This window comes from Pezoporus flaviventris, unplaced genomic scaffold (assembly GCF_033815535.1).
Source record: "Pezoporus flaviventris isolate CSIRO_AGI_PZ_B2104156 unplaced genomic scaffold, CSIRO_AGI_Pfla_v1 ptg000031l, whole genome shotgun sequence".
Classification (NCBI taxonomy): Eukaryota; Metazoa; Chordata; class Aves; order Psittaciformes; family Psittacidae; genus Pezoporus; species Pezoporus flaviventris.
The window spans coordinates 16,992,302-17,017,896 of NW_026892579.1; the positions used below are offsets into that span (position 1 = coordinate 16,992,302).

The 25,595-nt window shown below is 43.4% G+C and overlaps 1 protein-coding gene and 1 long non-coding RNA gene across 4 annotated transcripts in view; one reads left to right on the forward strand and one right to left on the reverse strand.

The window, feature by feature from the left end:
* Positions 1-6,773: 6,773 nt before the first annotated feature.
* Positions 6,774-14,698, reverse strand: LOC133272782 (uncharacterized). Its single transcript, XR_009744569.1, has 3 exons — positions 10,048-14,698; positions 9,271-9,512; positions 6,774-8,666 (listed from the first exon to the last, which is right to left on the reverse strand). It is a non-coding gene; the product is annotated as an uncharacterized LOC133272782 (long non-coding RNA).
* A 365-nt stretch (positions 14,699-15,063) lies between these two features.
* Positions 15,064-25,595, forward strand: part of BACH2 (BTB domain and CNC homolog 2) — a 190,106-nt gene continuing 179,574 nt past the window's right edge. The window contains exon 1 of one of the 3 annotated variants that reach the window (XM_061460282.1): positions 15,064-15,765. The gene's annotated coding sequence lies outside the window, so the exon portion shown is untranslated. The remainder of the gene's footprint in view (positions 15,766-25,595) is intronic. The other 2 variants (XM_061460281.1, XM_061460283.1) reach the window with 2 other exon arrangements.

A 25,595-nucleotide genomic window follows, 5' to 3' on the forward strand; every position in this document is an offset into this window, starting at 1 on the left:
GTTTGTTAATCTTGAGTTAGGAAAGATGGATGAATTATCCAGCTACTCTGGTAACATCCATAACAGTGTGTTTCCAAGTACTGACGTGGAGGTTTAGGAGAAAAGTCTAGAAACTGTAACAAAAAAAAAAAATTCTGGATAATTAGACTCCTATTAGTATTGGGAGTGATGGCTTTCTATCATTATGCTATAAAACACAGAATCTCGCCTTTACATGAATTTCCAGTAACCTCTGTTTTTCTTGCTCTTTTATATACACTGTCCTTATAACATTTTTATAGGATACGACAAAGGAAATATTTCAGTAAACCTTTTCTTTCTTCATGTACTGAGGAACTAGAACATTTCATTTAGCCTTTTAAGACATGACACATCTTTTGACACCTTCTGACTCCTGGTACAAGGCAAAGGCAACTTCTGAGCCTGTGTTTTGGTTTTCCTTCTCTTTTTGATCTGTTTAGCTGAACCCTTGTCAGTTGAGAAAGAATTTTTAACTCATACATTTCTGGATGCTGAAAAAAAATTGCTTCTCAGTAACCACAGGACTGCTGCAGCCAAGAGCTGCAGCAGAGCTCTCTTTTCCACCAACAGGACTGGACTCTGTTTATGCTTCAGTCCTTCCTCAACTTTTTAATAATGCTCCAGTTATCAAAGTTTTCCTATTATAAACTCTCTTTAAAATATTACTTATTTATTACTCCTTATGACCATGGCTGTTAGCCTTGATCAATGACATAATCCTGTCTGCCTTAAAGATATCACTAACTCCATAGACAAAGTTAAGCTTACTGGCCTTTCCTTTCCTTGATGCTTACTCACTTTTCCTTTTATCTAAGCGCCAAACCCACAAATACCCAATTCATTCATTTATTTTGTTTCTTTTGTCCACTAGCATTTACACTGGCCATTTCAGATCTCTAAAACTGAAATACTGAAATTACTGTGCTTTTTTGAATGAATATGGTCCTACAGGGGCTAATAAGGAGTAAGCTGATTTGCATACTCAGATAAGAAAATAAAAAGATCAGATATCTCTGCATGGATATACAGTCACACATATAACAATTTTTGCAACTGACTCTGTGTTTGATAGGTTAATTTTTCCTTCAGGTTAGTATCAAGACAACACTTTGCCCAGTCACACCCATATTCATCTACAGAATTTAGCCCTAAGCCAATTCAGATATAATAATTATTATTTCCTCCTTCTTCCCATTAAAGTACTGTAGGCATACTTTGCTTTGAAATGAGCTGGCTGATTTTTTCCCATGAAGTACATAAACTAATCCACTACTTATAGCACTTCTTTTCTCTCTCTGCTTTACACAGCACATGTGGTTCTCATGATGAGAGAAAAGAACAGATTAATTTTCTCTCCTTTTTAATTAGTCCGTTTTGTACCAAAGCCACAGAAAGAAGGCAAAGATAACTTAGTCGAGAGTTTTTTTCTCTCGAGACCTTCTCAGTGATGAGTTAAAACGAAAATTGCTTGGAATTGGTTGGGTAAGGTAGTGAACTAGCTGTGCATCTTTCTGGGTTTGGCTCAATGTTGGTTCACGTCAGACATACAAGTTAAGTTTGCAATCTTGTCCTGAGTCTCGTTTGTACAAATCGCAGGCTCCAAGAGGGCACACTGTAAGTCACCCACATGGGCAGCTAAGAGATGCTGGTGGGTGCAGGTACTTTGATTCAGCTGAGGTCCTCAAGTCAGGCAGTCTCAGTATTTCCCACCAGCTCGTCATTGAGACGCCTCCCACCTCCTCCCTCACCTCCCAGCCCATCTCCCTTTCAAAAATCTCCACTTTTTTTCTTAAAACTCCACATTTTTAATAGATGGGTTTGACATGGAGCTTAGAAGAAACCATCTGCAGCAGTTAAAATGGGGCAGTTTATGAATAGATGAAAGGAGGAAAGTATCTAACAACCTTAAGTTAAAGTTGCTCTCCTAATTGTCAATGATATTAATATTTAAAAAAATCAAATGCCTCATTGAATTATCACATTGCACTGTATTATCATGTTGAACAAAGGCAAGGAAAACCTTTTTAAGAAATACCAGAGCCTTAAATAGTGGAAGAAGAGCATGGTGCTGTGAACTTCAGAGATGTAGCCTCCAGGACAACACCAGGAGTTCACACAGATGTGTTAGAAATTCTGCCCAAACCAGCTCAGCACAAGTCACAAGTAAACCATAAATAGAGAGTAATTCAGAGGGAGGAGGGGGAGCAAATAGCCAAAGATATTGAGATAAACAATATATAATCATTCAGAGACTATACATAAAGCTGCATGTGTGTCTCTGTAGGCCCTCCAAGTCATTAAGGAATTGAGGATGCCAACCTTATGAAGTTTAATCATGCCAAGTGCAAGGTCCTACACCTGGGTCGGAGCAATCCCAGGCACAGCTACAGGTTGGGCAGAGAAGAGATTCAGAGCAGCCCTGAGGAGAAGGACTTGGGGGTGTTGGTTGATGAAAAACTGAACATGAGCCAGCTTCAGTGTGCGCTCACAGCCCAGAAAGCCAACCTTATCCTGGGCTGCATCAAAAGGAGCATGACCAGCAGGTCGAAGGAGGCGATCCTGCCCCTCTCTCTGCTCTTGTGAGACCTCACCTGGAGTACTGTGTGCATTTCTGGTGTCCTCAACATAAAAAGGACATGGAACTGTTGGAACAAGTCCAGAGGAGGGCCACGAGGATGATCAGGGGACTGGAGCACCTCCTGTATGTAGACAGGCTGAGGAAGTTGGGGCTGTTCAGCCTGGAGAAGAGAAGGCTGCGTGGAGACCTCATAGCAGCCTTCCAGTATCTGAAGGGGAGCTATAGGGATGCTGGGGAGGGACTCTTCATTAGGGACTGTAGTGACAGGACAAGGGGCAATGGGTTAAAACTTAAACAGAGGAAGTTTAGATTGGATATGAGGAAGAAGTTCTTTCCTGTTAGGGTGGTGAGGCACTGGAATGGGTTGCCCAGGGAGGTTGTGAATGCTCCATCCCTGGCAGTGTTCAAGGCCAGGTTGGATGAAGCCTTGGGTGACACAGTTTAGTGTGAGGTGACCCTGCCCATGGCAGGGGGGTTGGAACTAAATGATCTTAAGGTCTTTTCCAACCCTAACTATTCTATGATTCTATGATTTTCAAGAAGCTGAAGTTATTATTTGTATTTGTCTTCACTAGAGTGGAACATTTTGAAATCTACTGAAATTATGAGTGTGATACTATAAACATTTCTGAAGAAGAGGTACGGGAGCAAGTTCAGAAAACCCAATCTGATGAAGTTAAAAGAATCCAGAGTGTTCAAAAGCTGAACTTCAGAACATAGTGACTGGAAAGAGCTTGCAATGCAACTGAAAAACAAGGGTGTTTCCCAAGACTAAGGAATTTCCCTGTTCCAAAATATGAGTCAGAAATGAACACAGGTAATGCTGACCCCAGGGCCAAGGATGCCACCATGGATGAGCTTAATTTGTGCATGCAGGATCAGACCAGCTGCAGCTCTCTCCCCTCAAACCTTCCCAAAAGTCCCAGTGAATTAAGGGAGTAGGAGGTGTCAGCAGGCTTTCAAAAAGCTCTTGACAAACCTCCTCATAGCAGAGCAATGGGTCACACGACAAACTGAATTAGTACGCTGTGTTATAAATGGATTAAGCAATAGGAAACAAATAATCTCGGTACAGCCCTGAGTTACAATGGTAAATGCTAAACCCCTGGTGATTTGAAGGTTAACCCTCATGTCTTCCTATTTCCACTAAATCTATTTGCTCATTGTGAGGTTTTATGAAGAGGCTGCCTGAAGAAAAGGGGGAACATTTACCTTCAGGAAAGCTGGGTGTCTCCTTAACTCTGCCACCCCCAGGACGACACTGCTAAACTGAACAGCCATCGCAAGGTTCGTGCTAATACATTATCCATTCCAATTTCTTTCTATCAGGGACTTTATTTCACACCTTATTGGCTGCAATTTTTCTTCTGCTGTGTCATCCTGGCACCTCATAGCCTGGTCCGGAAAGCAGAGCAAGTGAAACAGAGAATGCCCAAGGTCTGATCCTGTTCCTTGGTTGATTTTTCACCATGATTTAGAGAGCAGTGACAATGTGTTGCTGAAGTTTATGCACGCTGCTAAGACTGAAGGGCAGCATAAATTATGGAAAATGGTGAGCGGTATTAGTAGATCACACTTATACACCCTAGGCAAGTAAAACGTAGTCTGAAGACTACAACATAACGTGTGTAGCTGAAATAACAGTTTCATGATGTGAAATGGCATTCTCTTTGCTTGGTGGTTTCAGGAAAATTCAGTATAGCTTGCAGAAGGCATCCCTCCCACCTCTCATAGGATGCAGGCAATGACACTTAAGCAAATAAAATAGCATGAGCCATGCTAGACAAACAGACCGACACACCTCAAGACAGTTTCAGACCTCTGTATTCAGCAGGCAGTATCTCCTGTGTAGAGATCATTGCTAAACAAAGGCTCTGATTTCAGTTTTGTTTGATGTTTGCTATAGCTGGAGCAACAGATGAAGAGACCCTGGGAAAGCTGATGGAAACAGAGGCATGGGTGACATTAGGTATGGAGAAAGCATGAAGAGAAACAGGCCGTATCCAGCAAAACATGCATATGCCCATGCCCACTACAAGCTGCTTGCTTACAGCCCTCGCTATGCTCCCAGCTTGCCCGGTGCCTCTGCCTCGCATGAAAGGGGCTCATGGGGCTTGAGAGCTTTCCAGCTCTCAGCCTGTGAACAGCCACTGGACTCATTACTTTTTCTTCACAGAATGTGTCTGCTAACCAACCCTTTTGTCCCCCCAAGCTCCTCCCTTCTCCACCCCACTGACCTGCAGCTTTTCACTGGTCTTACAGCACTGACCCCCACTAAAATGTAGTGGTGAGCCTCCACATCGGAGAGCATCAAGCAGGCAGAGCACCTTCTTGTGGGGTGCCAGGCTGGGGCAGAGGTGCCTCACTGCTGGACTCTTAAGGCTGCAGGTCCACAAAAGTGTGGGGTGCTCTGCCCTGTCCCCAGCCTCTCATTCCCATCCTCCCTTTGCACCAGCTGTGATCTCCTTTGATCTTCTGATCAGCTGGTTTAGGAAGTTAAGCTGGCTATTCCTCCAAAGAAACGCACAGCCACTTTAGCTCCTGAACGGGCTTACTGCAATGTCAGACAAACACCAGTGCCTGCCGAAGGGGCAAGTGGTGGGGTAGAGATGGGAAAACATGACCAGAGGGAAGAGTGGGATGAGAGCAGTGCCCACAAGGACTGTTTGGAGCTGTCTCAGAAGCACACCCTTAGGTACCATTCTGCTTGCCATCATCAAAACTGAAGCTTGTCTGTGCCTGTGCAGCAATGACAGCCTCAGGTCATGAAGGCAAAGCTTTGAGATGAAAAACCTACATGGTTTGGGCACCTCTTTGTTTAGGAGGCACCTCTCTCAGGGTCACATCTTTAGGTTTAAGCAGTTAGGCCCCATGGGCAGTAGTTAAGCCTTTTTTGGATCTCCTTTACCTTCTGGTATTGCTGTTAAGATCCATGTGCTGGATTTTAATAACCGTTCTGTGATATACACAGAAGAAACCCACTCTCAGTGGGGAGTGCAGAGAGGATTATCATTCTGCTGTAACAGAGCCAGGATCACTCCACAGTGATGCTCAGTGTTATTCAAGGTCATCAAAGGATGCTTTGAAATTTTCCTTGCATTGTTGCCTGGGAGAGCAAGCTGGAGTAAGCTGGGAAGGAAAGGGAGTCTCACAGGCATTGCCTGTTTTCACAGAGTAGCCCAAGAGGAGCTCCTGCTACTTCATGAGCAAATGCTGGAAGAGCAGAAAGAAACTGGCACCACTGCTGCTTTCCATGAGCCTCTCCTCTGCCCCGTTACTCTGCCTGTCACTGCCCTCTCCTTTGCAACTGTGGGAGGCACATGGCCAGGCAGCATCCTCTGCCTGCAGGCAGACCTCTAACTCACTGGGGTGAGTTGCACTGAGGAACCTACCCAAACCTCTTAGCAGGACAGAAAGCAGGAGCCACTGCCCTGTGCCAGCAAAATAAATCTACCCAAAGTAATAGTTTTGCAGGTGGGGGCTGGGAAAGAATTAACTGCTTCAGTTAGGGAGGACTCAAGGGGAAGGGAGTGGTGGCTTGAGTATTTTTCATCTAGACAATTAGGTCTGCTCCTCGGGGCAGTGGGTGTTAGGCCAAAGCTGGAAAGCTTTCCCTAAACTAGTAAAGCACAAAGCTTTCACACAGTGTGTGCTCAGCCCCAAGAACTTCCTGGTAACCCAGGTTATTTGAGGCAGATTGTTGATTAGGATCCAAGAAAGGATTAGAAACTCTTTTGAGCATAAATAGTATTTGCAACTGTGTGAGTTAAGCAAACGGATACAGGGGAAATCAAACCCCACGCTTCAGGGCATAAACTGCTCTCTTGTGAGTCAGGATCATCCTTTTTTTCCTCTACGCATAGCATCTCATAATTAGCTAGGTGCTTGCTGTGGTTTTGATTTGCTCTGAAGCATCAGTTACTGGCCACTGCCAGAGGCGGGGTGCTGGGCTAGATAGACCTGTGATGTGTTTCTGTAGGGCAACCCTTTTGTTCCCATATTGGCAAAGCTTTGTGGGAAAGCTTCAGCGATATGTGTCTTCAGCAGCTCCTGGTCTTACCAAACATTGGCCTCTCATTTCCATAAGCACTAAAGTCAGTCTGAATTGTTACAGAAGTAAAAAGGCAAAGTTTCAGAAGGGTTTATTTATCTACCTGGTACAGACAGCATTTATTTACTAAATGCAAAGATATTTTTAGTATCTGCATGGGTCATTTTTGCCAGGAAGAAATTAATTATTTTCTTCATTCCGTTTCAGCTGCAAAGAAGTTACACAACTCGCAGAAGGTTTTGTAATTTGAAAAATACATATTTCTGTATGTGTGTGCATATACACATACACATATATATATATATATATAAATATAAGTTGGTCCAATAAAAAGGTCTGAATTACTAGCATTTCCTTACAAATTAAAGGCAGGCAAGGACCAGTATGCAGGTGACAGAGCATGCACTAACAAAGTCTGCCTTTCCACACTGCCTCTTTGATGTACCTCATCTTTGCCCTGAAGGAATTTCATTATCCTATGGTGAGCTGGTAATGAAATCTGTACTCAGAATCAAGCCTTCATAGAAAACGGTATCTTGGCTCTTTGTTCTGTACAGACTAGCTGTGTGTGGTAGGAATATGTTTCTATTTGTGTGTGATCTGAGTGTACTTTGAATACTGATCTCCAGATAAAAAGGATAGAGATCCAGTTTGACAAAATATTAAATGCCTCTATCTTGCTTTATCTAACAAAATTCTGATGCTTATTATCGTGATGAACATTTGGGGCGATATTCTTAGTGTTCAGCATGTGTGAGAACAATCTCTCTGTGGAGAATCCAATGGAGTGTCAAAGACCCTGATTTACAAAGAGTGCAGAGGGCTCTTAAGTACTATTTTTAGAACAATGCCACAACAGATTTACACACAGAGAAAAACCCCTCCTCTACAGTCACTTAGGAGCAAAGTAGCATTTCACTGCATAATAATGAGGAATTAATTGCTCTTTGTCATCACTTTTTATGCAAATTGCCATAGAACATTTGCCCAATGTGCATTTTACCTTTTAACAAAGAAAGTAGTCATGACAAACTAGACCAAATTTCATAAGCTAAAGACAAAAGTAGGCTGTGCCACACGTAAATTGCAGCTAGCAAGTCTATTCCTTTGAGGAACTCTATCAACTTCCCATGAAAGTCCATTAAAAAAAAAAAAAAAAGAAAGCAAACGAAAAAGGTTTCTTGGCCTACACGTCTAGTTAAATTAAATAAATTGAATTAACTTCAATTATTAGATGACTGACACTTCTTCTAATGGAATTTGCTTGTCAGTCTTTACAGCATTTGCTTATTTTTTCCTTTTGCTTGGAATAATAACCAAATATTACCAATTTTGTTTCTTTACCAGCTGCTTTCAAGCTTTTACTCGTATTGTTACTGAATTTCAGACATCGCAGGATGCCAGTTGTTTAAAAATGTTTTGTTGGGCTTATACTTAAAAATAATAAAAAAAATATTATCAACCTTGTGTCTTACCTATGTGTTCACAACATTTACATTTAGACTAAACTGACAATTCTTCTGAGAAAAAGAGAATTGCAACAGCTACAGAATAGCATTTCCTTTCACTGTAAAAAAGGGAAATACATAATAAATCACCTTTGTTCTACATGAAGCTTTAATTTTTTAGCCATTCTGCAACTGCCACTGCAAATTTGATGCAAAAATTAGATGGCAAACCAGGTCAAAATGTAGACATCCTAATGGATTGTATTGTGTCAAAGCATTTTCTCCAGAAACATCTCAATGTTTTCTTTTCCCTGAGAAACACAGGGAGGATATCTCTGCGCAAGGAGTTTCTGTCTCGCATGTGCAATGAATCAATTCAGTGAACTAGTGGGTCTTTTCAACCTCTAGTTTCTACCAACTTCAAACATAATAGCGAGTTCCAACAGAGTCCCTTTTCTATTCATATGCTATTCACAGCAGACCTTTGTAGTTCACAACTTCAAGTTAACATAGCAAAGAGCAGTTTTAAATCACTCCAGTAATCAGGGGTCACAATTACTTGCTGTAGCTGCAAAAAAAAAATAATAATAATCACACACATGCTGCAAGCCAATGCACTCTGCTTGCACCTTTACGAAAGAAAAATAACAGAGACTTGACCTCTGCCTTAAGTGCTAACACTTCAGCAACACTATCTATTAATCAAAAAACATATGAATGCAGCTTATAAATCCCTCTGCATGGAAAGCACCATCTTCACTCTTACAGAAATATATTTCCTGTCCCAGTCCTTGCTTGAAGTGCAAGAACATCCTGCAGTCTCTTTGAAAAAAAGTAAAAGCAATGGATGTGAGAACTAAATAAATCAAGCAGTTGTTAGTTATTTGAGTGGAAACCCAGAAATTTGTTGCTGTCCCAAGTTTTTTTGTTAGCATGAAAGCTAAAAGCAAAACAAACTGCCTTAGCAAAAGCCAAAGACTTCAGCATAGTAAATGAAGCACTCCAACCTGCCCTCGGTACTTCAGAGTGTCAGGGATTTAGCCTGGAATAAGAAGTCAAAAATATTCCAACATGTGCTCCAATGCTATCAGAGGCAGTGGAAGCCACTGTGTTGGTACAGTTAATGTGTGCTTCCTAAGTGCCAGTACACCTGCACTTTCCATGTTCCCCACCTGCTCTCCTGACTGTTCTTCTCTGGCTTCTGTTCAGCCGGGCAACATCCTCAACCTCCATGAGCCTTCTTATGCTCCAGTCAAGTTTCAGCTACATGAAGTAAGGGAGATGTTGCCAGAGGCACAGAAGAAGCCGGGCATCCAGTCAGATATCCGACTACCACTGCCAGTTCTGAAGAAACTCCTTGTGACTTCCTTCCATCAACAGCAAGATGTCCTCTGCTGTGGCTCCACAGTCCAGCCTGGAGGGTAAGAAATGTATTGGACAAAGCCCCAGTTACAGTTATCCATTGAAAGCAGAATCATGGGTGCTAGAAAGCCTGAACTGTTACCAACTCAGTATCTTTGTTTGTGAGTAATAATTACCTCAAGGCTTTTACTCTTAATTAGTGGTTTTGGGTCTAGTCAGCCACTGGTGCATGTGCATAAGCTTTCACTGATGTTAAAGACTATGTGGAGCAAAGAGTCCTTAGGAATAGTAAGTTCTCCCCATGGAGTAGTGTTGTGGGTTTTTTTTTTTCTTACCCATCTTCTGTTCGTTCCCAAAATCATGACTTTGAATTAAACCTCACCAGATCACTGGTGTCCTTTGACATGTCACAGGAGAGATATGGACTGCTCAGAAATATCTCTGTCCTCTTGAATGTCTCCTGCCTGATATTTACTCTCTAGAGCACAAACACTGCTCCGACACATCTGGGTTAACCACCACGTGCCCTCCTTATTCTCCAGTCCCTCCCTCAGCAGTGCTCAAGAGAAAGGATGTTTTTTTTTTACCCTTCTTGTGCATCCCTTGGTTTGCAAAAGGACCATGTTGCCAACACAGATGCTTTGTCCACACTTCCACATTTTGCTGCAGATATTTTCACTTTTCTGGATAGCTGGAAAGACAGAGGGTTGTTGGGGAAAAAAAAAAAAGATTACAAGGCTTTTGAGCAAGCTAAGCTAAAACAAGGTTGAGCTTTGTCCACAGTTGCCCTCAAACAACTTTTGGAGCTGATTTGCCTGATTCTTAGTGATAGGGGAACATGAAGTGAGGTTTAAATACATCATTATGAATGTCCTTGCTTTTGCAAGCAGGCTCTGGGATCATCCTGACCTGCAGAATCAGGGAATTTGCAAGATTTGACCTTTAAAACACTAGAAGTATAATATAGTTTTTCATTGTATTTTAAAATACAATTCCAAATACAAATTCTAAAATGTTATTCAGAAATTGTAAATAATAAATATACTAAGTAAAAAAAAATAAAATAAAAATGAAAGCAGTAATCGAGATGATGATGATCTCAGAAGGTGGCACTGATTTAGAGACAAAATGGGCAAGGACAAAGCCTTGTCCTTGCTGGCCATCTCCAGGACTCCCTGTGGGCTATATTTGGACTGCCTTTCAAGACACCGAACTCCAAGAGACCAGAAGGATGATAGGATTGTGTTCGCTTTAGGGCTGAAAAATTCTGACCTTCTTTAGAACCAATAAAAAGAGTAACCTTGAGGTCATTCATCCTATCTGCCTAGCACAGGTGTTGCAAGTACTTTTCCTGTATTATTATGTCAAACTGAAGTCTGGCAATCTCAGCAAGCAGGTGATCTGAGCAGTTTACTTCTCTTTTTTTTTGAAGAAGATGAACACCGGGTAGACCCTACTTTTTGACTTAGTGACCACAAAGCATGTTTTGGACATAAGACATAAACCTTAATGATTCCTGACCCTTGACTTCTTGACATACAAAGTCAACAGCTCTTTAGATTCCCTTTCTGTTATCTGCATCTATTTTTTTAAAGGTCAGTGCCTGCCATTTTTTCCTGCCTTGCCCCAGCACTATAATTTTAGTCCTTGCAACAACACTTTGTTAATATTTCTATATATTTCATATATTACATCTCATCAGCTCCTCAAAATACCATGCTGGAGATTTTGCGTGGCAAATGTTCCTTTGTGGAGCTTTTGATGTGATGTCAAGCCATGCTGCGGAGACATTATACTGTGGATCTTTGATACCACACACCATGACAGTGTCTTCTTCACAGCCGTCACAGCCACTGACTCAGGGTGTGCTGTTCATACTGCCAGTGCTCCTGGAAACGCAATGTACCTGGGGTGTGTTAGAATATGGTTGCGAAAAGACATACAGTGCCTGTGGTATAATCAGTAATCAACTGTGAATTTCTTAATCACTGCAAAGAAAATGATGCAATTTCATTAATTCTACCTTCACAACCCAGGAGAATATGTGCATAATTATTGATAATGACATAGGTCTGTGCACAGGACTGGGGCTGCTTATCCAGGGAAGTTGATCTTTTTCACCCAAATTTTGCAGGGTAAAATGTACTTCAGAAGGAAATTACAATTGCCTCAGTTAAAACCGGCAAGATTTGTTTTTATTTTTCCTTTTTCACTTCTCCATTACCATTGTAAAAATCAAGTTGCATAAGATCTGCTAACATGTCACTCATTCATAGAGTCTTCCGAGTCAGAGCGGTTGAAGCTGAGACGGCAACAAAAGTTGTTCTGTATAGTACTTTCATCTCTTCCCTTAGAACTTTAAATTGGGAATTACCTATCCCCAGGAAAAAGCAATTCGTTTTTATAAATACGTGACTGAAATACCTTGCAATACACAGAGCTCTCCAACAAGTGGCACTATTAAGACTATTCAAGTAACGAGATTGATATGCAAATGAGGTCTCAGAAAGGGATGTTGGGACATGTTTTACAATATTGGATTCCATTTAAAATCTTTTAAATTTACATATGAAGTATGATTGAAATAGATATTCATAATGCAGATACTCTGGAAAGTTTTGTGTTATCCATAAAGAAAACACTGAAAAGTAGGTCAAGTGCCATAAGCTCAACCAGGCAGTCCTCTCAAAAGTGATGAAGTCATGGTGGTGCAGAGAAGCCACCTAATTAAGAAATTAGTAAAGGTAACATGTAGCGAGGAAATCTGCCCACAGAGTCGAGCTCAAACCAGCTGTTCATGTGCGGGTCTCAGCTTTCCTCAAGGATAGCATTGTAGCATTCGCAACAAGCTATCCCTGAAGTATTCATGGGATAACTTCTAAATTGTATCTATTCACGTTTTTTCTACCTCATTTTGTTGTCGTTGCTTGACAAAGTTTGGCTGTACTTTAAGAAAAACTGTCCAGAAATAGTTACTTTTACACAAGATTTGAGGTGTGGAGCCAGTTGATTGCAATAGAGACAGGATCAGCCTGGATTTGTTGCTGGAATATAAGCAGCTTGGGAATAAGTTGGGAAGCAAATGAGTTTTAAAATGTAAGACACATGATATAAAAATACCATTTTTAAAGAGTAGGTTTCATTCTGTTGGTGCAATATTTCTCCTGCCTTTGAAAATCAACTCTTGTTGTTTTTTCCCAGTTTTCCGGTGTTATTTATATACAGATAGATAGACAGAGACCATAATAAAATCACAATCTGAATTATATAGAAGAATCAAGATCCTGTCTTCCATTATGAGCTGGTCAGAAAATTATTGATAGTATTTGTGTACCAGAAGCTGCATAGAGTTGTTGGGTGAGTTTTCACAAAGCCTGTGTGCCCAGTCTCTGCCTGGCTTTAGCTTCTTTCCATCTGTGCCAATCTCAGTCCAGCACAAGCAGGATCTGGTTCACACTAAAGTCACTGCAAATTTTATCACAGGGTAAACAGAATAATAATAATATCTGAAATAGATGCTTTCACTTCATGCTTCCTTTAAGCCAAATAGTAACATTCATTTTAAAATGTCGGCCAGTGAGATAAATGGCAATTATTGTGCCTTTCCGAAACATGTGGTATGGGCAGAGGCGTATCCAGAGTGCTTTGTTGAGTTTTCTATTTGGCTGGCTTTGACTACCTGGAGCGGTTATCTCCCACACTGTGTTGTAAATAACAGAATATGTGCACTTTGAATGCCGTGGCATAATGGGCACGTAGCGTGCTAACTAAAGCATTATAAATGCTGTAAGGCTTATTTTTATCTCTTCGTCCTTCTCAATATAGTATTTTTATCTCTCACGCCAATACAAAATTATTTTTGTGTCTCTAGGAAAAACAAGGCAATGAGGAGACTCAGTCTGCTAGCATTTAAACACATGACAAGTCCCCTTACACACTGTGGGACTTTTCACATGCTTAGCACCATATATGTCTGCAGAGCCAGAACTTAAATGGCACTGGTGAGCAAGGCTTTATATGAACATTGCTTGGAGAGGGAAAGTGAAGTTTATGTGTCAAATTCTCCAGTGGGGTGCTGTTCTGTAGCCATGTGTAGCTAGGAAAAGTAAAAGGGGTAAATGCTATTGAACTAAAGAGCTTTTTGCTTTGCACAACAAGACACCCGTGCAAAATGCAAGCCAGGGCTTCCAAAAAGTGACAATACATTTGTTGCTACATACAGACAGTTGATTTTGTGTTGGCATGCAGGATTTGCAGTTTTCCACAGTCTAGCAGGCTTTGAAAACACAGTTAGCCTGGTGGAGCTGCTGCAATTTCAGCGGAAGACATGAGTGAAATAACTTCATAGAAATTGTTCCTCTCTAAAAGATATGGAAAATAGTATACATCATCTGTCTGCAGTGAAAGGGGGAAACAGAGTATGAAAAGGTACACTAAAGACTGACATAAACACAGAAAAAACAACAAACATGCACATGTTAATGACTGAATGCGCACTTGTTAGCAGTAGGTCACCATCAATCTTTATTGACATTTACTGCAACCACAATTCTTTTTTCAAGACCATTGACCCAGGAAAATGTAACCCCCTTAGTTATCCAACACCCTTTAATTAGATGTCTCCAGAGACAATCTCACTCACAACCCCTATCGTGAATCATTTATTTTCTAAATTTCCTTTTTCTCAGCCACCCCACATCTTTATGTTTTTCTGTCCTAGCCCAACTTGAGCAACTTAGGCTTGCAGAATGCAGTTTATTAATGTACTAGTTCCCCTCACTGCATTTCATGTCTCATGGCATTTGGGTCTTGCTCGGAAGCCCTGAGAGCATCACGATGGTTTTCTGGAATCACAGCTTTCTACTTGGCAAAAGGCACCACAGCGCTAGGCCTCTGGGCGAGAAAGGGCTGGTAAACAAGCACCTTACACTTGTTGGGATAGGGCACAGCACGGCCCACCCTCTGGCGCCGGGAATGCTTGAGGGGATTTTGTTTTTGTTTTCAGGCTCCGGAGCACTTATCTATTCCTGTGACGTTCGGCAGGGCTGACTCATGACTGCTGGACGCTCGCGGTCAGCATTATAAGTAGGATGAGGTTTCTCTTTGGGGCGGAGCGCATAAAATACCACCACGACCATCGACACCCAGGCTGCGCCGGCAGCGAACTGTAACAGGGTGGGCATTCTTCACCATGCCCTTCACCTTCTAGTTCACGGCCAAGCCTGGCCAGGGTAGCGGGTCCCGGCTTTCCCCCGGGGAAGTGCCCGCCGCCACACGACACCCCGCCACCCCCATGGCCGTGGCCACCGCGGCGAGGCGGGCCGGCTCGGCTCGCCCCCCCCCCCGCCATGCCGCCGCCTCAGCGGCCCTTCGCGGCGGAACTACGGCTCCCAGAGCCCCCCGCGGCCACCGGCGCGAACCCCAACTCCGGGTCCGGCGCCACGAGCACACACACAGCTCACACTGCCCCCCCCCCACCGGGCCAGCAAGCGGCAGAAAGCCCGCTCCGCGCATGCGCCTCCCGTCGGCCAGAGGGGCGGGGCGGGTGGAACGCGAGCGGCGCCGCTATTGGCGGAGCGGCCGTACGCCGCTTTCTGTGCGTAGCGTCCGGGTCGGCTGAGGGAGCGGGCGCTGCGCTGTTGGCGTAGTGCTGTTGTGAATGGAGCGGGCGGCGGGGCGGGGAGGATGATGTCAGCCTGCGAATGTCAACAATGTAGCGATTGAGGGGCGGCGGCGGACGGCAGAGCCGGGCAGCAGCGGCCGCGGCAGCAGGAGCAGCGCCGCCTCCCCACCCCTCCTCCTCCGCCGGGCTGCCGCCGCCGCTGGCCCCGGTGCCGCTCCGGCAGCGACACAACCGCCGCCGTGCCGCTCCCCCCCCTCCCCCGACTCCCTCCCTCCCAACCCTCCCTCCCTCTGCTGCGGCTTTCTCTCCTCCTCCGGCCCCCCTGCCAGCCCCCTCCCTCCCTTCCCCCTTTATTTTTCTCCGCAAGACTTTGGCTCTGGAAGCAGCTGGTTCAAAGCAATCGCCATGTGATGAGCGTCTGGGTCGGGATTTTTTTCTCTTTCATTTGGGGGGGGGGAGGGTGCAGGTTTCTGACTGCAGAGAAATACTAATAAGAATTTCCGAAACAACAGCAGCAGCAACAACAAGAGCAAACCCCCCCCTCCCCAAACCTCCTCAGCCCTAACAGCCTTTTACCCCCACAACCCGGGCCCGCTCCACCCCGCCTCACGATCCCCCCCCCTTTTCCCCTTCCCAAAGCTGCAGCGAGAGGGGCGACCCCCGAAAGTTGCGCGGAGGCGAGGTGAGTGCGCCTGTTCCGCGGCTCGGCAGCCCCGCCGAGGAAGGGAAGGGGGAAGGCGGAGGGGAGGGGGGGGGTGTGAAGTTTTGGGGGAGGCTGTCCGGGAGTGTGGGGGGGCAGCGTGGCTTTCCTCCTCCTCCCCGAGCAGCTGTTAGGCGGGGGGCTGCACCCAGCTCCGGGGCAGCCGCGGGCTCTGCCGGAGGAACGCTCGCTGCTTATTCCTTCAAGTGGGAAACGCACACGTTGCGTAACGGCGAGTGCACGGCAGGCGCCCCAGCGCGCGTGTGTCCGCGTATGCTCCGCGCCGCCGGGCGGGCCGGGAGCTTCGGGGCAGCCCCTCCGCTAAAGGGCCGTCCCGCCACCGCTGCCGCCTTCCTCCGGCCCCGCCGCCACCTGCAGCGGCTCGGGGCAGGGGGACACCGCGTCGCGTCGCACCCCCGGGCGTGCACCGTGTTGTGTGTGTGTGTGCCCCCCACCCGCTGTGTCCCCCCAGCCCGGATTTTGTGGGTTCGGAGGGAGATGCGAACTCCGATAACAGTTTCTTGGATCATTAAAGCGTAGCGTGTAGGCAAGGCAGCGCGCCGCGAAGGCGCTGGCTGTCATGAAAGACGCTAAGTGTGAAATCGTGCCTCTCCTTTTGTGGAGCGGGCTATTTTTGTAATGCGGCGGGGTGTCTTGCTTAAAACGCTTCGGTTATCGTGAGATCGTTGTGCCCTGCTCGCTGGGCCCCGGCAGCTCCGGAGTAAATCCCAGGTTTCATTCTTTATTAACAAACGCAAGACAGAGATGTCCTCTTATTAGAAATAGTCTTTAGGCTGTTGGAGAAAGATTGGCAAATTACTGTGTTGCTGTTTGCTCTAGTTGAAGCCGTGTCTGTGTTTTCGCGATTAAAGCCCATTTTTACAGACTTTGGAACTGTCGCTAAACTTGTGCATATTTTAATTTGGTATTCTGGGGCTCGAGCTAGAGACAAGTCGATGTTTTTCAGCCAGGGAATTGTCTGAGATTGTGCTGTAGATGGTGGAATGCTCTGCAGTTTAAAGAGGGTGGTGGTGCTTAGGTAAATTGACTTCTTCAGGTATGTAAATACTGAAATTTGAGATAATTGTATTTGATGAGATGAATGGAATAAAGCGATAAGGTTGTGTGTTAAGCTGTTGTCTATGGGGCTGTTGTAGCAACAGCCTCACACCAGCCTTACACCAGCCTTCTAGGTGCCTTTACATCTGACAGATAGAAATAAGATTCCACTTCAGATGTGGGCGCGTTCATTTAAAAGCCTGTGTTGCCTTTTGTATCGTCCCGCCCGCCCCCCTTTCACACCGGGATCTGGGCGCTTGTGCAGCAAGATGGATCGGCGTCGGACTTCCCTGCGGTGTGTCGAACCTGTCCTTTCAGCGTCGTTTCTCACATTTGACCCTCCAGCTTCAAAGGCTGTTCTGAAGGTCTCAGCAAGGAATGGAGGGAAGCCGTGACTAATTGTAAAAGTAGAGGATCGGAAAAGCAGGAACATGCGTCTAGTTTTCCTGCTGGTTTGCTCTCTGAACACTGGATGAGCCGTTCAGACAGATGTACACCAGTGCGCTGTGCTGTCAAGCACAAGACAAGAAAGGTCCCTAATGATTTTGGAGATTGTCAGAATATTTAAGAGATCTTTTACAGAAATGCTCTGCAGAAGCAGAGTGTGCATTGCTGGGCAACTCTTCTGCGTAATTTGCAGGTTAAACTAAAATTTCTGAAAACTTTTACAATTGCAAAGATTGGATGGGAAAGCTGCACACAGCAGATACACAATTGATGCACGTGCTGATGGATCCCAACTGGTTAATCATCAACAATTGTTTATGCCCAGGTATCCTACGCAGGGAAACAGTGCTAGGACAGGTATTTCTAGTCCTTTTCTGACCCTGAGGCGCATCTGGAATGTCTGTTGGTATTAATGTCGTGCACGCTGGCAGGACACGCTGGTGATGTAGGTGGGACCTCTTCCTCGCCTTCCTTCTTTGCTTTCTGTCGTTCATTTTGCAGCAAGAAGACATCAGCTGTTTGCTCTTCTGTGCTGAGCGTGAAGGAAAGTTAAGAGATGGCACTCGAGTTGCCAGCCGAGAACATCGGTCCAAATCCCAGTGAACAGGCAGTGTTATAGACGTGATGCTTCTAATATGAGGAGACTCTGGTAAATCTTTGACATTGTAGAAGCCCTCAGAGGCTCGTTGAAATGAATGAGTTTAATAAAATTTCGATACTGTACAGCAATCTCGCGTATCTCTTTCTGCATGTGCATAATTAACAACAAAGAGAGCTGAGACTAAAACCCTCCTTACATGATGTGTAGCGTGGAATATGTAACAGAAGTTGCTTGCCCTTCCTTATTTTAAAAGTTTCATTGCTTGATTTTCTGTTCTGATGTGCAATAGCAATTTTTTCTTAATAGGCTGCGGTGTGATTGCTGGTTAGTCATTTTCCTCAATTTTTTCCCTAAAAATACCACCAGTATTTTTATATAAAAAAAAATCAGTTGCATTTTTTATTTTTTCATGAAATCAAAAAATAATAATAAAAAAGATGTTTTCTGATTGTGTGCCTGTGGCATTCTTTTTGGGTAGGACTTCACATATGCACAGATAAAGAGGCGACCTCTTAGAGCGTAGCTAAAAGACATTTATGGCACTAAGCAGAAAAATGAGATGTGTAACATAAATATATGTGAAGTAATCATTACAGTAGTAATGACATTTTTATGTAATAAACTGTTGATGTAAATTGAATAGCATTTTCTGTGTGATGTGAACAGTCTTTTGTGATTTTAATTTAGGTGGTATGAACACGGTTTATATATTCAAATCAAGATGTGCATGCCTTTTTAATCAAAGGATTGTTATCTGAATGGCTTCGTAGTTTACAAGTTGCATGAACATACCTGTAGTGTTTAACAGATCCTGACTTACATTTGCAGGAATGCATGCTTCTGTCTTTCATGTCTGGGTCTGAATTTTCAGCTCAGCTCATTTTGGGTGTAATGGTCTTATATTAGTTATTTCTGAGTTTAAACTCTTAGGGGAAATATACCAATGATTCCATTAATGTGTGGAAGAAAATCAGGATTTAAACTTACAGCTTTCATAAAAACTAGAGCTAGTCTTGCTGCTTCCAGCGTTTCTCCTGACTACAGGCGTTTGAGGAGAATGTAGAAGAGGGTCTTTCTGGTATTTCAGTTCTTCACTGATATTTGAGTAGTTGCTTAAATGATTTTGCTGTAGTAGCTGAGTGGGCAGTAGTTTTCTACCCCCAGTAACTCCCTGAGGTCTTCCAGAATAGTGCTCAAACTGCTTATTCAGCTTTTTGCAATAAATGGTCATCCTTCCTTTAAGTTCAGTCAGAAGATATTAACCTTGGCAGCTGCCTGAATATTACGCATCCATTTTGGCGCTTGTATCACGAAGGTGTAAAATTCATGAATATAGCCAGCTGAGTTGCAGTGAGTTCATTTTGCCTTTTAGTTGGGCAGGAACATCTTTGCTGTGTATTGAAAAGAGGACTGGTTACTGTGTTACTCTTTGACTGTGAATTACAATTTTAGAGCAGGGGAGCAGTGGAATGTATACAAATCCCTCCCTGGCTGTGACGGACTTTAGGCCCCTGAGTTAACTAGAACTAATAGTATTGATTGAAGAGCAGCCATATGTTCAGAACAGGTAAACAAAAAGGAACTGGGGAATACGTCTGGGAGAACCTTTATGCTCAAAGTTTGTGTATGGCAGTAACTTTGATCTGTCAAAAATCGGTCTTGAAAACTCTTCTGCTTGATTGTATTGATCTTAATGCAGAAAGAGCCCCAGCAACAACCTGAAGAACACCAGCTGTGCTGCACTGGCATCTCAGCAGATCGATAGATTTGTCCCTTTTTAGTGTGAAACAGGTTGCTTCCAAAGGCTCCTGATGTTGCAGGGGCTGAACTGCAGCTCTTGGGTGGTTGAGGGGGCTGCCAGGTGTGCAGCCTCTTCATGTATAACCCCTCACCCCTTTGTGATCTACTCTGCCTTTGCTCCCCCTTGGCTGTTTACACCTAATCATGCAGACCTGCCCTCAGAGCACATTGACACACTTTAGATTGAGTGTCTCAAAGAGGAGAAGCAGGAGGAGGTGGTGGTGGTGGTCAAGAGGCACTGGGACCTGAGGTATGCCGTTTTCTTCTTCTTAATGTGAACCGTGACCTGAAAGGGTTGGATCCTCCCAGATTTATTCCGGAGACCTATAATTTGCATACAACTTTCTCTGCTTTTGTGTCAACTGAACAGATGCTTGAAAAGCTGTTAGAAATTAAAACCCTGGGAATTTCCAGTTTACCCCTAGTAGGAGTTTAAATGGAAGCTGGGAGCTTATTTCTTTTTTTTGTTTGTTTGGTTTTTTTTTCCCAAGCTTTGAAAACACTTATCTGGGCTGTGATGGGTAAATGGATAGGTTCAAGAAGAGTCTTCCACTAAAAAAACAGGAACTGTTTATTGCTTGTCACCGTGCTGGGCTTTTGGGCTGTAGAGCAGCAATTTTGTTTTTTGAAAAGGGGAAAAGCAGTTACATCTGTTCAAATAAACAAAATGACCCCTGAGACTTAATCATAGGTACTGTTATAGCTGACATCCACTGAGGTTTTCTCTTTTCATTATTAGCGATCGCTTTAAAACCTAACCCTGAAGTAGGAAAACAGGAACTGTAGGTGTGGAGGTGTTGCTTTACCCCAATTTGCATGCAGCCTGTTTTTTATTTAGTGGGTAGGTGTGTTCAGTGTATGTGAGAGCAATTGAACATGTCAGCAGTTTCCTACAAGCTGCTCTTGCTGACTCACATGTCTGGTGCAGCTTGGAGCTACCCTTGCAATAAACTATCCACAATAGGAGGCGCAGGCAGAGAGACCATCAGTGCCGAGCTGTTGTTCAAAGGTTATTTTCAGTTCTTTGGTCACTGCTTTGCTGTGGTTTCCTTCCCCAGTAATATCAAAATACACTGTCATTTTGCCAGGCTGCTGTTCTGCTAGGCGGAGAGTGCGAAACAAATTCACTGCACCACTGCAGAGGTTGTGCTTGAAGCGTATCTAGATGCTATGGGTATTCAGCAGGAACAAACCTCTGGGGTTTAGTTTGTTTCTTGCTTTCTTTTTTTTGTGAATGGGATGTTACAAAAAAAAAGAATTCCCCTGAGCACTGTTCCTGATTTGGACGTGCCATGTCCAGCGTATGAATTATATCTTCCCTTGATGATTGCTAGCTGTACAGTCTTCTCCCCTCTGCCCCTTTCTATGGCAGAAATCTTTAAAGCCAGCAAGGCATTCCTATTAACAATCTAGTTTTAGGTATCTTTAATTCTCAGAATTTTGCAGTTTCTTTGGTCTGTTTTTCATCTCCCGTGTGGCAATATTGTTGGCCATTAGCATGAAAGGATGTCTTCATTTGCATGAAGATGATAACTTGCACTGTTGTACAACTGCTTCTTTATTTACAGATTCTGTTCTGATTACTCATAAGGATCCTAAAGCAATAGATTCTGCTGACTGATGATTTTTAACTGATCTTCTTGTGGTTTGTTTTCTTCCCTCCTTTGTTTTTACTTTCTTAGTCGATCACAAAAGCCTTTGCAGAAGCAGTGTGAATTATCCATCTGCAGTTCTGGATTTACTGTCACAGAATTTAGATTCGAAGTCGCCTTTTGCATATTTTTCTTCTTTTTGTGAAATGGAGTGAAAAATAAGCAGTCTCTAAAAGTGTGATAAACAAAATCAGCTGATATAAACCCAGCTTTAATAACAGTAAGGTGAGTTCTTGTCACTTGTTTTGGTTTTAGTCAACTACTTCTACCAGTAATGAATAGAAAACCACATTGAGATCCTTGTAACACATGAAGAAAATGGGTGTTCTTGGTTTCCGCCAATACAAATGACTCATCAGTATCAGTAGGGTTTCTACTTCTAATAATAAAACTGTGGAAGACCTTTAAAACATGTGGGTTTGGCCCCTACTCTTAGTGAAAGGTTGGAAAATATTACTTTGAGCTTTTTACTTTAAAAAAAACCCCAAAACATACAGCAAAATTTATGAAAACTTTAGTGATTTGCTGTGCAACAGTGAAAGATCTCATACCCGCCAAAAAGCCCTAATTGTACCCCTGCTGGCGGTGCTAAAATCTTCCCCTCTGCTGTCTCCTCATTGTTTGGTGTTTCACTGCAGTGAGTATTGCTGATGTTCAGTTTCAGTGTGTAAGATGCGCATCTGGAAAGTATAATCTATTTATGACAAGTTGGGGAAGACTTGGCACACTACCTTGTCTTGCTGAGCTGCTGTTCTTCCACTTTGTTAAAGAGAGGACAGTAAGATTGCTGAGTGACCTGTATTGCAGTCTGAGTTGGGGTCATAGGATATGGAAAGGAAAGTAAACAGAAAATAGGAGTTGGAGAATAAATGACAACTGCAGGATGTGTCTGTCAGTACCTAGGAGGAAATGCACATGTTCCAGTACTGAAAGTGATACAGAAAGTGATCTATTAAACTCTTTCTCTCTTTTTTTTTTTTTTTTTTTTTTTTAAGTAATAGAGTTCAAATACACTGTCGTCCTTTTAGCTATTTACCTATGCAGCTAAATGTAAAGAGTCTGTGTTCATTGCCCTGTGTTCAGGGCAGTGAAGCAACCCCTAGCACATACCGTGCTTTTTTTAAACTGTAATTTGTGGAGCGTGAGGTTACTTTGTTTTCATACAAGCAGGGCATGCCCTTCTATGTCAAATAGGAGTATATCAAATTTTAATTCTTTTGTGTGAGGTATTTCACTTCTAATAGCAGTCCAATCAGTGTCTCCTGATCTGCTTCATTAATATATAGTGTTGCTGCCTCCTTTCAAGTTGCCTGTGTTAAAAGATTTAAAGACTATAAATGAGGCAGAGCTAGTCTTTTCTTCCCTGTTAAGACTGAAAATTCCAGCATTTATGAAATCTCTGTGTTTACTTTCTCTGTTGTTGCAATATTTATACTGGTAAGTTATTCCTTATGAGGATGTGATCGTTCTTTGCTTATTATTCTGTTTTAAAAGCAGAGTGTGCTTTTTTCAAAATCTACTCTGGGGCAGATCGTCAGTAAATCTAGAGATATCCCAGCTCCCTCTCTGTCAGCGGGCATCTTTTCCCATTAAATATTTAAATATATTTACGTAGTTAATTTGGACTGTGCTGAAATACTGTGGATGTGGTGTTAGTTTCTTGTATAACCAGACTGTGATGGAGAATCTTTGTCTTGTAGCTTCTTACTGGGAGAGGCGCACTAAAAATAGAGGCGTAGAAGCCTGTGGAGATATAACTTTGAAACATGTGAAAATCCAGTTGTTTGTTACATGGCAACAATAAGAGAGATTTTACTATTTTCAGATCTGTAGCAGTAAAAGGCCAATTTCCAACTTAAGGGATTCATTTATGGACAGTTCTTACTGAAGCTCACAAATAATAATCAGCACAGACTGCAAAATAGGGTGTCAGTGGTTATTCAGAGTTCAGGAGGACACAGGTTCAGTGCTCTGAGTTCAGCTTGTCTTCAGAAGATAATTGCCATTAGAAGTGTTCTGAGGTTGGGTCATGACAAATGAATAATGCATCTAAATCTCATCCATGTTGTGAGCTTTGCTGACTTGGAAATGGGACTGTTGTCCAGAGTCACCAAGGGCTGGGCCTGTGAAGAACGACGGACACTGTTGCTACTGAATTTTGAGCTTGTGGTTCATTCAGCTCTGCATCATCTCCTCTCCTTGCCTTGTACTTGCCGTGGCACCTGTGTCATCTCACAGTGGGCCAGTCCTAAGAGCTAAATTGGCAGCAGGTTATTCATTGTGTGCACAGGGTTAGTTTTCTGCGGGTTGAGTTTACTGCAGGGTCTGGGAAGAACCTGGGTAACGAATCAAATTAAACCAAAATTTGTTTAAAGACCTAGAGCTGGCCATGGGACACCTAGCCCCTAAGGGGCAAATGAACATCACAGCATCTTTCCCCATCTCCTGAAGGTCACTCTTGTTTTGCTTTTGCAGTGTGGTGGTACTACTAAAAACCAAATCAACCTGTACCCAGCCTAACCTGCAGTTTGGTCATAAGAGATTGCTGCCAGGGAATGAGAGGTTCAGGCCCTTTAATTTTGGCTTGGGTTTGCAACAGACAATTGAAAGAAACGTTAGAGGAAAACAGAACTCAATCAAGCAAGTCTTCTACATTAGCAAAATGCAAAAGTGCTCTCTTTTGTAAACATTCAAATAACTGTGTTATTCTGACTTCATTCTGGTTGCTCCTGGCCTGATGTGACCTGGTGTGTCACCTGTCTCCCAGCTGTGATGAGCTCTTGTGTATAACCTAAGTTATAGCTGAGATGAACTGATTGTGGAGAGTTTTTTTGAGCCAGGCGGCTGTGATCCTAGACCCTCAGGTTTTCCTTCCAATCTTTTATCACTCTGGGGATGATGGCAAGCATGGGCACTTAGAGCTGTTGAGTAATGGGTTCAGTGCATTTCACAGCGGCTTGCCTTTGCTTAGGTGAAGGATGGAGTCTAACCTATTGTAACTAGAGGGGCTGGTGCTGGGTGAACACAGGAGGTCCTGCTTGGCTGTGCGCTTGGACTTTGCTGAGCTGATTCAGCTCTCCAACCTAGCACACGTCAGTCTACCGTTTTCTTAGCCCTGGCTAATTTTCTAGACAATCTGAAGAGTAAGACCAGGGGTCTGAAGAGTAGCAGGGCTAAGGCAGGGTAGGTGGGGGAGCACTGGGGACGCAGAGCCTTTGGAAAGGGGCAAACACATCACTTTGAGCCGTAATGCATAGCTTCGCCCTTTGTGGCTGCTGGAGCCAGTTGGCTGTTGTTTAGAAGGAGGGATAGCGCTGCCACTGTTCTCCTGTGTTCTTGAGCAGCACAGCTGGTGATTTTATGCAAAGCTGAGTGCCTGCCATGTATATTGGGCGAACTTTTGGCCAGAATTTGACTAGCAGAAATCAGAGTGTCTGCAGGTTTTTCATTAGGTCCTGCTTTCAAGCTGAGAAACCTAAATTCTGCTTCACGTCAACTTCGGGTATCTGCTGTTCCTGAGGTACTTCTGTGTGCTGAACCTGTAACCTGCCAAATGCTTCTGACTCTACTTGGCGATTTAACTGCATTTTCAATCCCCTAATTTATTCCTGTAGCTGTTATTAAATATGTACTGAGGGGAGCTTCTTTTTACAGAAATCCAGATTAATTGATGGTGTGAAGTAATGGTGAGGCATGTCAGTGAGCTAAGCCCAGTGTAAAACTCATGGTAAACTGTAAAATCGTTGCGTAGTTTGCTGTAGCTGGAAGTTCACGGGCAGTGCAAATGTAAGCACTCTGCAAGGAAATTTTTTGTTGGTCTTTTCTCCCTTCTTGTTCCTCTTCGTTTGGCTTATTATTAGACTAAAAGTAGAGCCAGTGATTCATTCAGTGATCTGTTTCTTGGACAGTTAGTCATCTGCCAATTTGTGTTAACTTTCCACTTTGTTCAGAAAGTGAGTAATGCTTAATGCAGTAATGACCAAATTCCAACCTTAAAAAGCTGTGAGCATCATTCAAGTCATCTCTAAACTTTCTCTTCAAAATTTTTACTATTCTGTAAGATCAAAGCAAGTAAGGTCTGGTGTGCATCATGGTAAAGCTACAGTCCAGCTGCTTTGTCTAGGCACGGTTATTAAAGCAAAACACAAGGTTGCAAATGTAATGTGCAAGTTGTTATATACCAACCTGTGTATTACTCAGTCAGTGTAATGCTTGTTTTTCTTCGCAACTCCTACTTTCAGCAGATAAATATT